This window comes from Anser cygnoides, chromosome 1 (assembly GCF_040182565.1).
Source record: "Anser cygnoides isolate HZ-2024a breed goose chromosome 1, Taihu_goose_T2T_genome, whole genome shotgun sequence".
Taxonomy (NCBI): domain Eukaryota; kingdom Metazoa; phylum Chordata; class Aves; order Anseriformes; family Anatidae; genus Anser; species Anser cygnoides.
This window is the reverse complement of record NC_089873.1, coordinates 144,047,501-144,061,281: the sequence shown is the minus strand read 5'-3', so window position 1 is coordinate 144,061,281 and position 13,781 is coordinate 144,047,501. Positions and strand designations below refer to the sequence as shown.

The window sequence follows — 13,781 nt, the reverse complement described above, 5'->3', positions numbered from 1 at the left end:
TACTTTGATGAAACTTAAAACTGAGCAAAATGGTGCTAAAGAGAATTCCCATTGGGAGGAAAAAATAGGTTTGAGTTGCAGAAGGTTTCAGAGACTCCCAGGTGTTGTTCCACTAAGTACTAGATCATATTTTCCAGCTGAATAAAATGCCCATTTTCTTTTACTTATATCTAAATATATGACAAAAAGATAATTAATACTAAAGTGAAGACAGACCTGAAACTCTACAAGTAAAACTAGAATCTTTGGCTAAATATTCTGTAAAATATGAATTATGCTGTGAAGCCTTGTGACTTATTTTTGCTCTGTTTTACTAATTTATGATAGAAGATAGAAGGAAACTTCGTGATTTCCTATTTCCTTAAGTTAAATTAAGGCCATTTGATCTGAAATTCACCTGTAAAGTATAAACTGTTGAATGCTTCCTTCTGCAGTTGCACATAGCTCTGCAAAGCAACACAGTACTAAAGGGCATATCAGAGCAAGAAAGGACAGAAATCATTTCCACCAAATCATATATCTACAACCTAAATTTGAAAATACGCTACATTTCCGGTATCCTCCTACTTATGCTGATATGGAAAGACAACCTGGAAAAGAGTTGCTGAATGATTCACTAAGTCAGTGGGAAACAACGATGCCAAACTAATTGTAGCAGACAAAAGGGTTTCCTTGGTACTGTAGAAATTGCAGACAGTATAGCAAAACTTTATGAATGTTGTGTAGATCACATCAGTGAATGTTGAAGGTAAGACCACTGGAAAATATAATTTTACTTTCATTCAACAACCTAGAAATGTCATGTTGCAATTAATTAATATCCTGAATCATGTCTATTAACACCCTGTATTACAGCTTGAGTAAAACATCTCTGAGCACAGGCATAATGAGGTGTCTCGTCTCAAATAACTATCAAAAAGCCCTTTGTGACCAATAGGATAATGCCTCCAGAGGGCAATCCATCCCATATTAAAACATGTAGGTGGAGTTGATTCTTCAAGGTACTGGCCTCTCTTCACTGACTGGAAAGGTCTAGGATAAATAACCAGAGCAGACTTTTGTATTTTATAGAGATGAAGTTGTGTAGATAAATTTTACATGGATATAACAACACGTCATGTCAGTGGCCTCCCTCTAGATTTTCTTTAGGGGAATTGCAGTTAACAAACTGATTCTTAAATTTTTCCCTCACTTACCCAAATAGGTTGCTGACATTTGTTGTAGACAAATTTTGCAGCAACTACTGTTCACCCTTGATGGAGAAAGAATCGTAGAAGCATAGAACAGTTTGGGTTGGAAGGGACCTAAAAGCTCATCTAATTCCAACCCCCCTGCCATGGGCAGGGATCACTTAATTCCATCAGTCTGAGCCAATTCCATCAGTCTGCTTGTCTTCCTACATGGCCACTACCTTGGTTCCAGCTATATTGATTCCTGAAAAGATTAGCTACTCCTAAACTATGATTATACTCTCAAAACTTTTCAGCCAGGGCCTGTGGCTATCTGCATAAAATTTTGCAATATAACAAAATATGAACAACATAAAGTCTGCCTAGAAATGCAAAATATGAGTCTAGCCGACTCAGCTGCTAACAGCTGTGCTTTCTCTAACTGACTTCTTTATTGTTATATATACATCCTTTAAAGACTGAAAAAGACTCACGAAAGTGAAGAAAAAGGCACCAAGTTAAATGCCCAACTTGAAAGGTAGTTTAAACCGAATTTCAGTGCCAAAAAAAAAAAAATCATTCTCTTTCTTTGCTTTGATAGACACTAAGAGTATTCTGATTATGTTTCTTGATGGCTACTAAATAAATAAATAAATAAATAATCTGTAGACTTCTCAGTCCTATTCCCTGTTATCCATGCAAAAAGAACACCAACACAGCTGTGCTTTGCTTAGTAGGAATTAGGTTACACCTTTTTTTCATTAAGGATCAAGGAACAGGGAATTGTATTCTCTGGAGTCTGATAAGGTACACCCGATCAAAGTATTTTTTGGTAGGTGAGATAGTCACAGTAACTGTCAGGTTTTTTTCTGTGTTCATTAAGAACTGAACTCAAATTCCACCTAATCTGATGATGTGTAAGGCAACATTTTCACACCCCTTCTAGCAGCTCATTGTATGTCACTAAATTTTGTCATACAATGGAAAGTTTGAGGAGACTTGATGAGTGTTTGTGTCATAACATCTAAGGAATGTTGCCTTAGTAAAAGGCTAAGGGAGTTAAAGGAAGAAATTATGCTCAGAAATATAAATTAGTTCTCTGTTCTGACTTGTGTTTAACAGTGTTTACCACAAATTTACCAGTTCTTGGACATTTCCATCCATATTTCACTCTCCCTTACATTGACAACAGCCTTCTCAGAGGATCTGTGCTGCAGTTGTCAGTCTTGCTGCTGAGCTTTGGTTGATGTTCTCAGCTGGCCAAGTGATGTAGGACTTTGATGCCAGCTCTCTCAAGATGCTTAGCCTGAAAGTAAACCACATTAAATAATAATAAATAATAAAACATTAAAATTAATTACTGTTTTTAACTTTCTTTAATTGAGGAACATCCATTTAAATGGATGTCCATCCATCCTTTTTACAAACATGATTTTATCACATCTGTTATCTCCACAGTTATTTCAGTGGTTGTAGGTTTGTTTTTATTTTACTTTAATCACTTTCTGGACTCCTGTCTATCAATAGTGCAGTTTTACAAATAACACCTCCATAGTTAAGACTAGCAGATTTTCCTTGGCCTCTTTCTGGAGCTTTTTTCCACCTCAATTTATCTGTTTTTAATATTTTATATTTCTCCTAGCTGCTCATGTATGCACATCCTTCATACAGCTATGTTGACATGCTCTTTGCTTTGAAACATCACCAGGTTAATTAGCGTGATGGAAACACTGTTCACCCTGGACTTAAGATGTAGTTGGGTTTCAAAGAGTCATGAGAAAATTATCTTGGCTTTCATAATACGATCATTGTGGCTTATTTCTAGTTTTCACCATTGGCTTATGCATTTGTTGATGGCAATACAACTCAGACTAATTTTTTGTGGAAAAGATTTTCAGGTGCACATTGCTTATTTAGGCGCTTGTATTAAAGTAAGAAACACAGGACTTTATAATAACAATAATTATCTAATTGGTAAGATTATCATCTTCTCTTTAAAGACTTGCATATCTTTTAAGTTCCTATGTAGGCTACATTTAAAAATCAGTCATGAAATATGCAAATTCACAGGACATTTGTTTCAGGATGTCTGGAAATGAATTGCAAAGTTGTAAAACTCCTTACTCAAACAAATGCATGGAAATAATAAAAGCCAGCCTTTATTGAAATGGTGCTTGACTTTTTTTGTCAGTGTATCCTAATCTATGCAACTGCCTACTTAGGAACAGGGTCAAATTGAATACCTGCCTGGAGTACAAGAGCACAGTCATTTCATAAGTGCTAACTTGTAACAAAATTTGGCTTGTGCAGTGAACAGGGGAAATGTTTCTCATTTCATACTAGATGCTATGCAGTCCTTTCCTACAATGGTCACCATGCTCGTATCATTTTCAACCTGATTTACAAAGAGTTTTGAGTCCATGATTAATATCAACCAGCTTTGAGAGATGGGTAAGGTTAACAAATGTCATGAAAATAGGCAGCTGAGCAGAAAAAGACATTATTAATGCTCCCACTAAAAAACACATTTCACCATGAGCTCAACCGTTATGAAAATAAAAAAAAAAAAATGTAGAAGGGGTATTTTTTATGCCTTAGGTGTAAAGAAAATTTTGCCTTGAGAAGCAAGAGGCACAAATCCATTGGAAAACAGGCTTTCTTTGTGCCACATTGTGTGTAACTGTTTTTCATTCCTCCCACTTCAGCAACCAGTTAACATCTGATGCAACCAACTCACCCATTCTAGGGAAGGCAAAAGCTATTACTCCTGTTTAAGACAAACAGATATGGAAGCAGACAGATGTTATTTAAGAAACACACCCACACACTCACACCCACACACACACACAAAAAAATCCTGAACACTAGATTGTAACTGAGATTATCATCAAGTATTGGGCAAGTCCCTTCTATTAGCAGTGTTGAAAAGGCATGATTACTACAGGTCATCTGACATAGACATCTTTCCCCTTTTCCTTGCCCAGTCAACATTACAGCAGCAACCAGCCTCGAGAGACACTTTTGTTTCCATACTGAGAAAGTGAAAGATTTGGACAGTATTCAGTGGTATCCAAAAAAGAAGGAAGAAACACTAATTTTCTTTTTGTGCCTGTAGGTTCACAGTTATTTGTAAAATTTACCTTCATGACAGTGGAACAACTGAACATGTATGTGGTAGTGGTTGAACAAGACTATGACAACATTGCAATCAAGCTTTTGGTCACAGTTATATGAGCCAGTATGGTGAGATTCCTCTTCTCTAATCCTAGGAACTGAAACAAGGGCTCTAGTCTGAACTAATCACATTCATTTTTTCTATCATCAATGAAAACTGACAGACATTTTTGAACGGTGATTCATTCTCGTCCTTTTAGGATGGGATGAATCATGCTATTTCAGAGGTTCCCATCTCTGTTCACTGACTGGAAGAAATCTAGCAGATTAACTTAGCCTAGACACCTAAACCTTTTGTTGATTATGAAATGTGTAGCATATCTAATTAAATCAGCAATATTTTTGTTGTTTTTCTGAGAAGTTCCACAGGCAGGAGCAACTCTGCATTAAGCGTTCCAGTCCCCAGAAAACAGGAGTAAAGGAGCTTTCTTTGGAGATAACCTCTGCTCATGTCCCAGAAGAAAAGTAGTCTGAATTTCCCAGTCTGAACTTCCCAATAAGGTACAGAGAAGGTGCAGAAACAGAATTACGCTATCTTTACAATGCAAAAAATAGAAACCAATGCCTCCCCTTTGCTAAGTATGGAAGCCATTCTCATTTTTGTCAGTTCTAATAACATAAGGTTTTCCCTTAGCACAAATGTTTTCCCCCAAAAATAATAAGGTCTCAAGAGATAACAAAAGAATATGCTGCTCCTTGTTTACTTTGCCATGTAGGTTCCAGAATGAATGTATGAATTTCAGTGGTTTCCTGCACAATAAAACACTTTGTGTGCCCATATCCCCTTAAGATTTAGGACCCTATTTCAAATTGTTAAATTGACTAGGAAGGTGATACCACATACAGAGACTTTAATTCTTTATGTAATGAAGAAAGGGAACTAGTGTATTTAATTTTGGAATCATATTTTAGTGAGAGCAACAAGGTTTCTATTGACCAAGTAGATTCTTGTCATATCTAATTTACTGATCCAGAGTTTTGTAAAAGCAAACATATATAAATGTATAAGCTTCATCTATAATTGGGAAGCATAGATAAAAATAATTTGACATTGAAATTTACACTTAAGAAGTAGTGCACTTCATTGCAATCAATTTTTCATTATGCTGTTGAGATCAATAGCTACAAATAAGATATAAAAACTGTATTATTGATGTGGCACATGTCAGTATAAAATGTGCAATTTTCTATAGTATTTCAGTGGAGGAAAATTGTATTATACAATTTCCAAGATTATACATATTGGTCTGTAGAGAATGCTTATTAAAATCAATGTACAGTAAGCTACACTCAGGGATATTTTACAAAATAAAGAAAGGTCAGAACACTTATGAAGGTAAAAAAAGAAAAGAAGAAAAAAAGTCTTGGTTTGCAAGTATTCTTTTAAATGCCTCTTTTGGTAAGGAAACCATCTAACTAAGGATTAGGAAAGGAATGTATGGTTTCTATTTCTTGGCCAGAGTACCAACATAAAGTAAACTGTAGAAGATTCAGACTTGACTCAGTGGTAATGGTTCTGCCTGAAAGCAGTGATTCAGATTAGATAGAGCATGAGAAACTGCCACCTATGAATACCAAGATGAAATGGTGAAACGATACAGCAGAATGTCTGCATACATCAGAATGCAGTGCTGTTTCCTCTCCTGATCTAAACAATGGCCTCTGAAAACAGCCCAGGGATATCTAAGGAAAGTGTAGGTTATAGGAGAGTCCTCAGCTGAAGACAGGTAACTGTCCTGGAAATCAGCAGATGAAATCTGAATCAAGGACAACATTTAGTACCAGTATCTCTTTAAACCAAACTTTAATCAAGCTAGCACAACTTATCACCTTCCTGATGCAGAGTGTTATTGCAATCACTGATGCCTTCCCATCACAAGATAGATCCAGAATGAGATGGAACTGGTAGTGTCAAATGAAAAACAAGATGACTAGGATGATGAAGTATTTTTTGTTTATTTGTTTTTCTCAGAGTATGATATTACTATTTGGAAAGAAAAATAGTTTCACTTTGGAAAAGAAAATGGTGGACTTTTTCAAATAAGACTACAGAAGAGGTGCTAGGAAATTTAGAAATATTTTTGGTAGAGGAACAATAGAGTTTTGGAAAGGTAATCAGATGGGGAGAAGAAAAAAAATGAATTCAAATAAATAAATACATGGGGAGAAGTAAAATAATTTGAATTCAAACAAAATTATGAACAATCATTTATGTGGAGTGGACCAAACTACATTAAAAGGAAAATTGTGTAAAGAACCAAAACTTTCACATATACCTATTTACCATATACCTATTATATACCTATTTTTATTTTTATTTGGTAATTCTTTAAATTAAATGAAAACAATTCTTCGGAATTATAATATTTTGGAGAAGCAGTTATATTAAGCTTTTTTATCTTTCCTCTCTTTCCCTCTCTTTCCCTCCTCACAGATATATTCCAGAGTGCATAACAAACATTATGCTGAGCAATTAATGAGCAGCTTTAGCATTCACTGGATCAACAAATTTAGTAGTAAATAAGTAGACTGCTTCTCTCTGGCAGTTCATCATGTCAGAACCATAATTATGTTGACTTAACTGATATAATACTTGATGACAAAGTAAATACTATTTTGTTTCTTTTTCTAATACACTGCATGATAAAGACATTGGAAAGTAGGATACTACAAAACTAGAGCAATTGAGGAAAAGAGAAATTCTGTTGGAATGGTTCATTCCTTCATTCATTTCCCCAAAATACTCTTCAAGAGAAGGTAAACTATGCACAAAATGCATGGGTTCAAAGACAGCAGCAGTACAAGGAGATGAAGGTACCTAGTTTTATAAGGTGGATATCTATAGGTATACTTCCAATTGTAGTGTTTCAGGGCCAATACTCACTTAATATCTCTCATTTTCAATTCAATGTCAATAAACAGTTAAAGCTAACTCTTCAGATGATCAGCATGAACTCTTTTGTGCTGCTAAAATTAAGTGACACATGCTTTGTGAAACTTAGATTTCATGCTTTTTATAGAATCAGGTGTGTCTTCTTGTAAAATTCATATATATAACAGGACCAACATATTCAATGACAATACATGTTAGTAAGCATACTAAACAACATACCCCAGTTCAGTGTGGGGAATAGTTTGGTCCTAGTTTATGCATAAAAAAAAAAAAAAAAAGTCTGAAGAAGTTAGCATACAATGTGGGGCTCTACAGCACCCATTATTAAAATTGCTACAAATGGTTTTAGAAATGTCTCTGTGTTGACCAATTTAGACAAACTGGATAAATATTTGTTAGACATTACAGAACCATCATTATCATAACAGTGGTAAATAGCCTCATTTTAATGCACTTGAAAATGTTGCCTTGTACATTGATTGAAGAACTAACAAGAAGATTTGAAACAAAGCACAGATCGACATCACAGTGATTTCCATTAAAAGTGAGATGATTTGTTTAGATGTGCTACTGTGAATGTTAAAAAGCAGCTCAGAACAATTGAACATAAACTTTACTATCATTGTGCAGTAGCTTTACCTGCTAAAGTGTTAGGATTTTTAAATGCTCAGCCTACCCACAGCATGAGAACTGAATGCTCAACTACCTCTATTCCTCCAATTTTGCCTGCTTTCAAGGCTCATTTACAATCTCCTCCTTCTTCCAGGACACAATCTTCTATCTACTATTTTCATTGCCACTCTCCTTTTTATTTTCTTTATTGCCTTCCTCTGCTTCTTTTCTACAAAGATTTTGAATTCTGTGTTCTTTTTGCCAATACATTACACATATTCTTTCCCTTATTTTTTAATCCTCAGCCATTTCATGGTTGTTCTCTGTGTTTATTCACAGAATAAGAACTCCAAACTAAGAAAAACAAGGAATTCTACATGTGTGATAGTGGAGGAAGCATCATCATGGTTCCCATGGTTAAAAAGCATGGATGAACACTGCAGGCGCACTGGAGTTAGTGAGACCTTTGCCATAGATTTCAATGAGACTATGACTTCACTTTGTATAATAATCAACCTGATTTAAGTCAAGATCCTTGTAGTTCCTTCAGATCTTTGTAGTCTAGATCACAACTAATCATTCACTGTCATACCAGAGTCTAATCTTTAACTTTGTTCATCTGAATTTCTCAGCTCAATCAGACCTCTAGAAAGGAAGCGTGAGGCTAACCTCAGATTCCTCTTCTTATTCCTTTCAGGATACTTTCTTAATGACCTCTGACGCAAGAGATATGGGGAAAATGATTCAACTCACAGTTAATTGGAAAAGTGTTTTGCAATTTAACTTAGGCAAACCTAAGAGGTGAACTTTTATATTTAGCCAGAAATCTTTACGCATTTTTTTCTCTTGTGAGGTAATTGCATCTGAAGTTTCCTGGATTTCCTTAAGAGTGTTTTCAGTGGTTTTCTCTTGCTTTTTAAATTTAAGTTGCTGATTAAGTGATGACATTACCATCATCAGTACTTAACATTTAAAACATAAAGTGACATGAAAAAAAGCCTATAAATAAATGAGTTTTTTGTTTGTTTGTTTGTTTTTCATTTCTAGAAGTTTCCTCATATTTAAATGTGTCCAGAAACTTATGCAAAATATTAGTAGTGATTTTAGCTGCAACCCCAAAATATTCATTTGTTTTAAAGGCTGTTTTACAACACCTAGTTTTTATAATACATCATGCCACCTGAGTGACATAATTGCAAAATCTGTTATACATAGAATATCACATATATTTTTTCACTAAGTCATTATTCATAAGGTTTAGCAAGTAAGAATTTTCTTTTGGAATGGATATGCCCTGGTACTGCAATTAAACTTCTAAATTTTTTTTATTTTTTTATTTTAGGAATATTTTCTGCCTGAGCCAGAGGAAAGAATTATTCTTTCTCCTCAGTTACATAAAAGAAATTGGACTAATAATACAAAGGCATATGCAAATGTAAGAAATAAAATTGAAGGTGTTTGCGGTAGTGTTAAGTTCCAGGAAAATTTGTATTTCATTGTGACTGATAGAGGAAAACTAGTAAACATAGATAGGAATAATCTGTAGATCACAAATTGTCTTTAAAAAAAAGTTACATGTTAAAAATGCATTAAATGTTGTGATTTATTTTCCTTTGCCAGTTTGACATGATTAGCTATAATGCATTTTCAGATTGCCACTGAATAGCAGAAATTTGCTGACCCTTGGTATAAAAAGAACAGCCATTACTCTGAGATGTAATGATCCAAACTATAAATGGTTTATTCCATGATTTCTACTAGAGTAGACTCAGTGTATTTCATTCCTTCTAAACACAATAAAATTGCACCTGTTTAATTATGTTATAGAATTGGATGTCATTCCACTGGCTAAAACTTTCCTCCACTTAATAAGGAATCTTTGTGAGACGTTCAGAGACCTTGCAAGCCAGACTGACAATAGCTGTTTTGGACGTGAGCTGAGGATGTCCACACAGAGAAGCTACATGAATTTCACTTAACTAGTTTTTAACCAGTATAAGTCTAATGGTTTCACTTTTAGGTGTGGACAAGATGTAGATATAGATGTATGTTCCTTCTCTGTTCCTTTCCTTCTCTCATATATGGACACACTACAGGCTGTCTGAGAAACAGATATACAAATGCACGGAAGTTAGTACACAGCCTTGGTTCTGTTTTGTGCTTTTGAAAGTCTTCATGTTCATTCCTTCCCTGAAAAACTTTGCTGTCTGGCCCCTGCACTTCATTCTGATCTTTACTTCACAGGAGTAAAACAAGAGCAATACCATTAATGTAAATGGATTTCAATTAAAAGATCATACTACTTCAAATCTTCAGGACTTCATCAAGCTGTGCCTGTCACTTCATGACAGGAGTTGAGAGCAAAGGTTCAATGCTACTATTTCTCCTTCCTGATTATCAGAAGCTGGTTCAACTCCCTAGCACAACAGTAGGGCTGCTTTAATTGCATGGCTATTAATGGGCTCTGTCACTGGAGCACTGCACTTCTGACTGCACAGCCAAATTAGACTTCAGCATTTTTTTGGAGAAGATGGGAGAAACGTTCTTTTTCATGTTGTAAGAAAATCCAGTCTGTACACTCCATTCCATGACGTTAGTGCAGGGAGATTCTTGCAGATGCATAGCATGTGTAGATCTACTCAGCTACACTGGATGAATAACTTCACTGGCAAGACAAACTGAGAATACACACTCTGCTCAGCAGAAAAGAGATCCTGTGCAAAATCTTTACACGTCAGAACTTGTGATCTGTATTTGTCAAGGATAGCCTAAGACTGGTCCCAAAGCTCAATTTTAAATACTGGGGGCCTAACACTGTTTTTATTTACACCAGTGTAAATGTGAGTGGTTTGGTGGTCTCAGCTCAAAACTTTAGAATTGGTGCTGCAATAAAGGGGATCAGCATGTCTCAGAATGGAGCCACTTCTCCCAGCATTTCAGAAGAGACTGCTAAAAAATCTGTGGAGTTATACCAGTTTAAAGCCCACAGAAGGAAAAGCATAATCAGTCCCTTATTACCTAAAATAATTTTCAAATGCATTCCTAAACTTTGTGTAGGGTCTTTCAATGCCAGTATAGCTTGTCAACAACATTTTGGGGCATATGTGACAACAAATGTTTAAACAGGTCTTTCCATATAACAGAGGCATTAAAAAACAGTACGTCCTTGCAGAAATTCTCTCCTGTATTTTAAATCCAAGAATCTTAATCCCCTTTCACAGCAGGGTAAATCAGAACAACTCAGCTGATGTCAAAGGGGTTACGCTAGGGTAAATCTTGTGTAATCTATCAAACTAATCAAATTCAGAGGGTCTAAGATCTTCCCATGTATTCTGCACTATTATTTGATATGTCTATTTTGGAAAGAAAATGAAAATCCTTATAAACCCCAAGATGAAGTGTGTTCTCAGTTTCAAAATGCAGTTCCAAAAAGATATCTAACTGTTTTCTGTGGACAGCAATTAAAATATCTGGTGGAATATTTATGACTCAATTAAACATTTAAAATATTGGAAAAGCTTAGTAATTATTTCTTTGGTTTAAACACTAAATATGGCTATGTCAGAAAATACCTGCAGTCTTTATAGATTCCTGACAGGATTTGTTTTTCACTTTTGGTGAAAAAGCTATTCTTTGTAAAATATTCCCACACATGCCTAAGTTTATTTCTCAAAGCAATACCACAAAGGATATGACCTCTTTACTCCTAGTAACCTTTCATGGTGCTGAATTGACTTGGACATTGGTGCCAGTCAACACAGCTTGATTTGCTATGGTAAGAATAAGATTATATCTAACAGACTATGTCATTTCCAGGTTCAATAGGCACAGATTTAAAACTAGTCCTCTCTTTGACCCTCTGGATTCTCTTGAACTATTGCACCTTCTTTGACAATGTTTGTGAATGAATGAATTCATGATGATTCAAGGTTATTTTAATGATAATGGCAATGCACTCACAAAGGAAAAAGGAAAAGGCTAGTAGTACTGGCACTAGTGCTTCTTCACCACAGCCGACTTCCTTTTTGACAGACTGACTGTGGAGTGAATTCCTGTTTATGGTCAAAGGCTGAAAGCTGTTGTGTGTCTGCAGCAGTGCTGCTGCTACTGATCTGTGAACATGACATGCCTGATAATATTGCATTGCCATGGCAACAACAAACATGGGGCAAAATTCTATTAGCTGGAGTGACTCAGTGAGTCAAACAGATAATGTGATGGGCCTGGCCAACTGCCCAACAAAGGCTTATGAGAAAGTTGTGATGAATTAACTTCGCCTTGTTATGTCTGTTTTTGTATAAATTCTCTTCTCATTACTTATTAAGTCCTCATATTTCCGTTGGTTGCTCAGTATACATTGCTGGAAAATACTTCTGTAGCAATTAGGCAGTCTAATGCCTAATATAGGGCTTGTGCTTCTTTGTTTTAGAGGTGCTATTTTTTTTTTCTTCATTTCTCTGCAGGTGATTTATTTGGAAAGACAAGAGCATTGTTTCTCCAAGGAAGGATCCCAGTCCCCTCCAGAATATTTGACAGTATATGAGAGGTAGGGGTGGCTTGGCACTGTGCTGCATTTTCTTATATATTCATATGAGATTCTCTTTTAAATAGATGTTCCACAGAGTTGCTCTCTAATCAGTACAAGGGAGTAAAAAATGTACACCAGATATCATCTGGATCTCACTTGCAGTATTTTGGATTACTGCAACTTCTTAAATCATAAATAAAATGGGGAGAGGGAGCAGATTACGTTCTCATTCTCTTAAGTTTAAAATGGTATCCCTGATTCCCCATCATGTCAGAGGAGCAATTAATAACCATCAGGTATCCAAGTATCTGGCCATGGACCTTCACCATCATTTATATGTACAAATATCTAAGCGGTTAGAGGCAAGCCACAGCTGCCAACCACCAAGAAGGAAGGTCTACCCAGGAAACAGGTGACTGGCCTTGCTCCCCCATAGCAACTCCAGCACAACCCCTTCTGCAAAGAAGTTCCTGTATGAAAGAGCAAAAGGTCAAAGCAGAGCCTAAGGTCACAAAGTGCAGAAAATCGATATAAGAGATGAAGAGACAGCAGGGGGCACTAAGTACTTGCAGCCCTTCACCCTTGGAAGGAAAGGAAAATCACAGATAAAGGACTGCAAAATATGGAGTTTTGGCACATAAACACCAGGGTTGAGCAGGAGAGCTTACAGTTGTCATACTTACGGAACAGGCAACTATCTCCAAAATAACAAACTTGGTCCAGAGGATGGCCAACTAATAATATGCTAGTTTGCATGGTAGAAAGTCATATTTTCATTTTTACGGGACAAAATACCCTGCAGAAATGTACAAGAGAGAAGAAAAGCAACCTTCTTTAAGTCATTGACCTGAATTTATTAGGGGTTTGAAGTGATCTCCCATCACGTTCATACTCATAGACATATGTTATGAGGCCAGGCTTTGAGACTCCCTGCATTTAGAGGGCATGAACATGGAAGATATTACTTCTGCCCAAATTTCTAATTTCCCTCCCCTCCCCTCCCCTCCCTCCCCTCCCCTCCCCTCCCCTCCCCTCCCCTCCCCTCCCCTTCCCTTCCCTTCCCCCCCTTCCCCCCTTCCCTTCCCTTCCCTTCCCTTCCCTTCCCTTCCCTTCCCTTCCCTTCCCTTCCCTTCCCTTCCCTTCCCTTCCCTTCCCCTTCCCTTCCCTTCCCTTCCCTTCCCTTCCCTTCTTCCCTTCCCTTCCCTTCCCTTCCCTTCCCTTCTTCCCTTCCCTTCCTTCTTCCCTTCCCCTTCCCTTCCCTTCCCTTCCCTTCCCTTCCCTTCCCTTCCCTTCCCTTCCCTTCTTCCCTTCCCTTCCTTCCCTTCCCTTCCCTTCCCTTCCCTTCCCTTCCCTTCCCTTCCCTTCCCTTCCCTTCCCCCTTTTCCTTTTTCCCTTTCTCTTTCCC

At 36.6% G+C, this 13,781-nt stretch overlaps 1 long non-coding RNA gene across 1 annotated transcript in view; it reads right to left on the bottom strand.

The window, feature by feature from the left end:
* Nucleotides 1–13,781, bottom strand: part of LOC106041637 (uncharacterized) — a 77,358-nt gene that overhangs the window by 27,082 nt on the left and 36,495 nt on the right. Inside the window, exon 2 of the long non-coding RNA XR_001210568.3 lies at nt 2,351–2,475. This is a non-coding gene — a long non-coding RNA (uncharacterized lncRNA). The remainder of the gene's footprint in view (nt 1–2,350; nt 2,476–13,781) is intronic.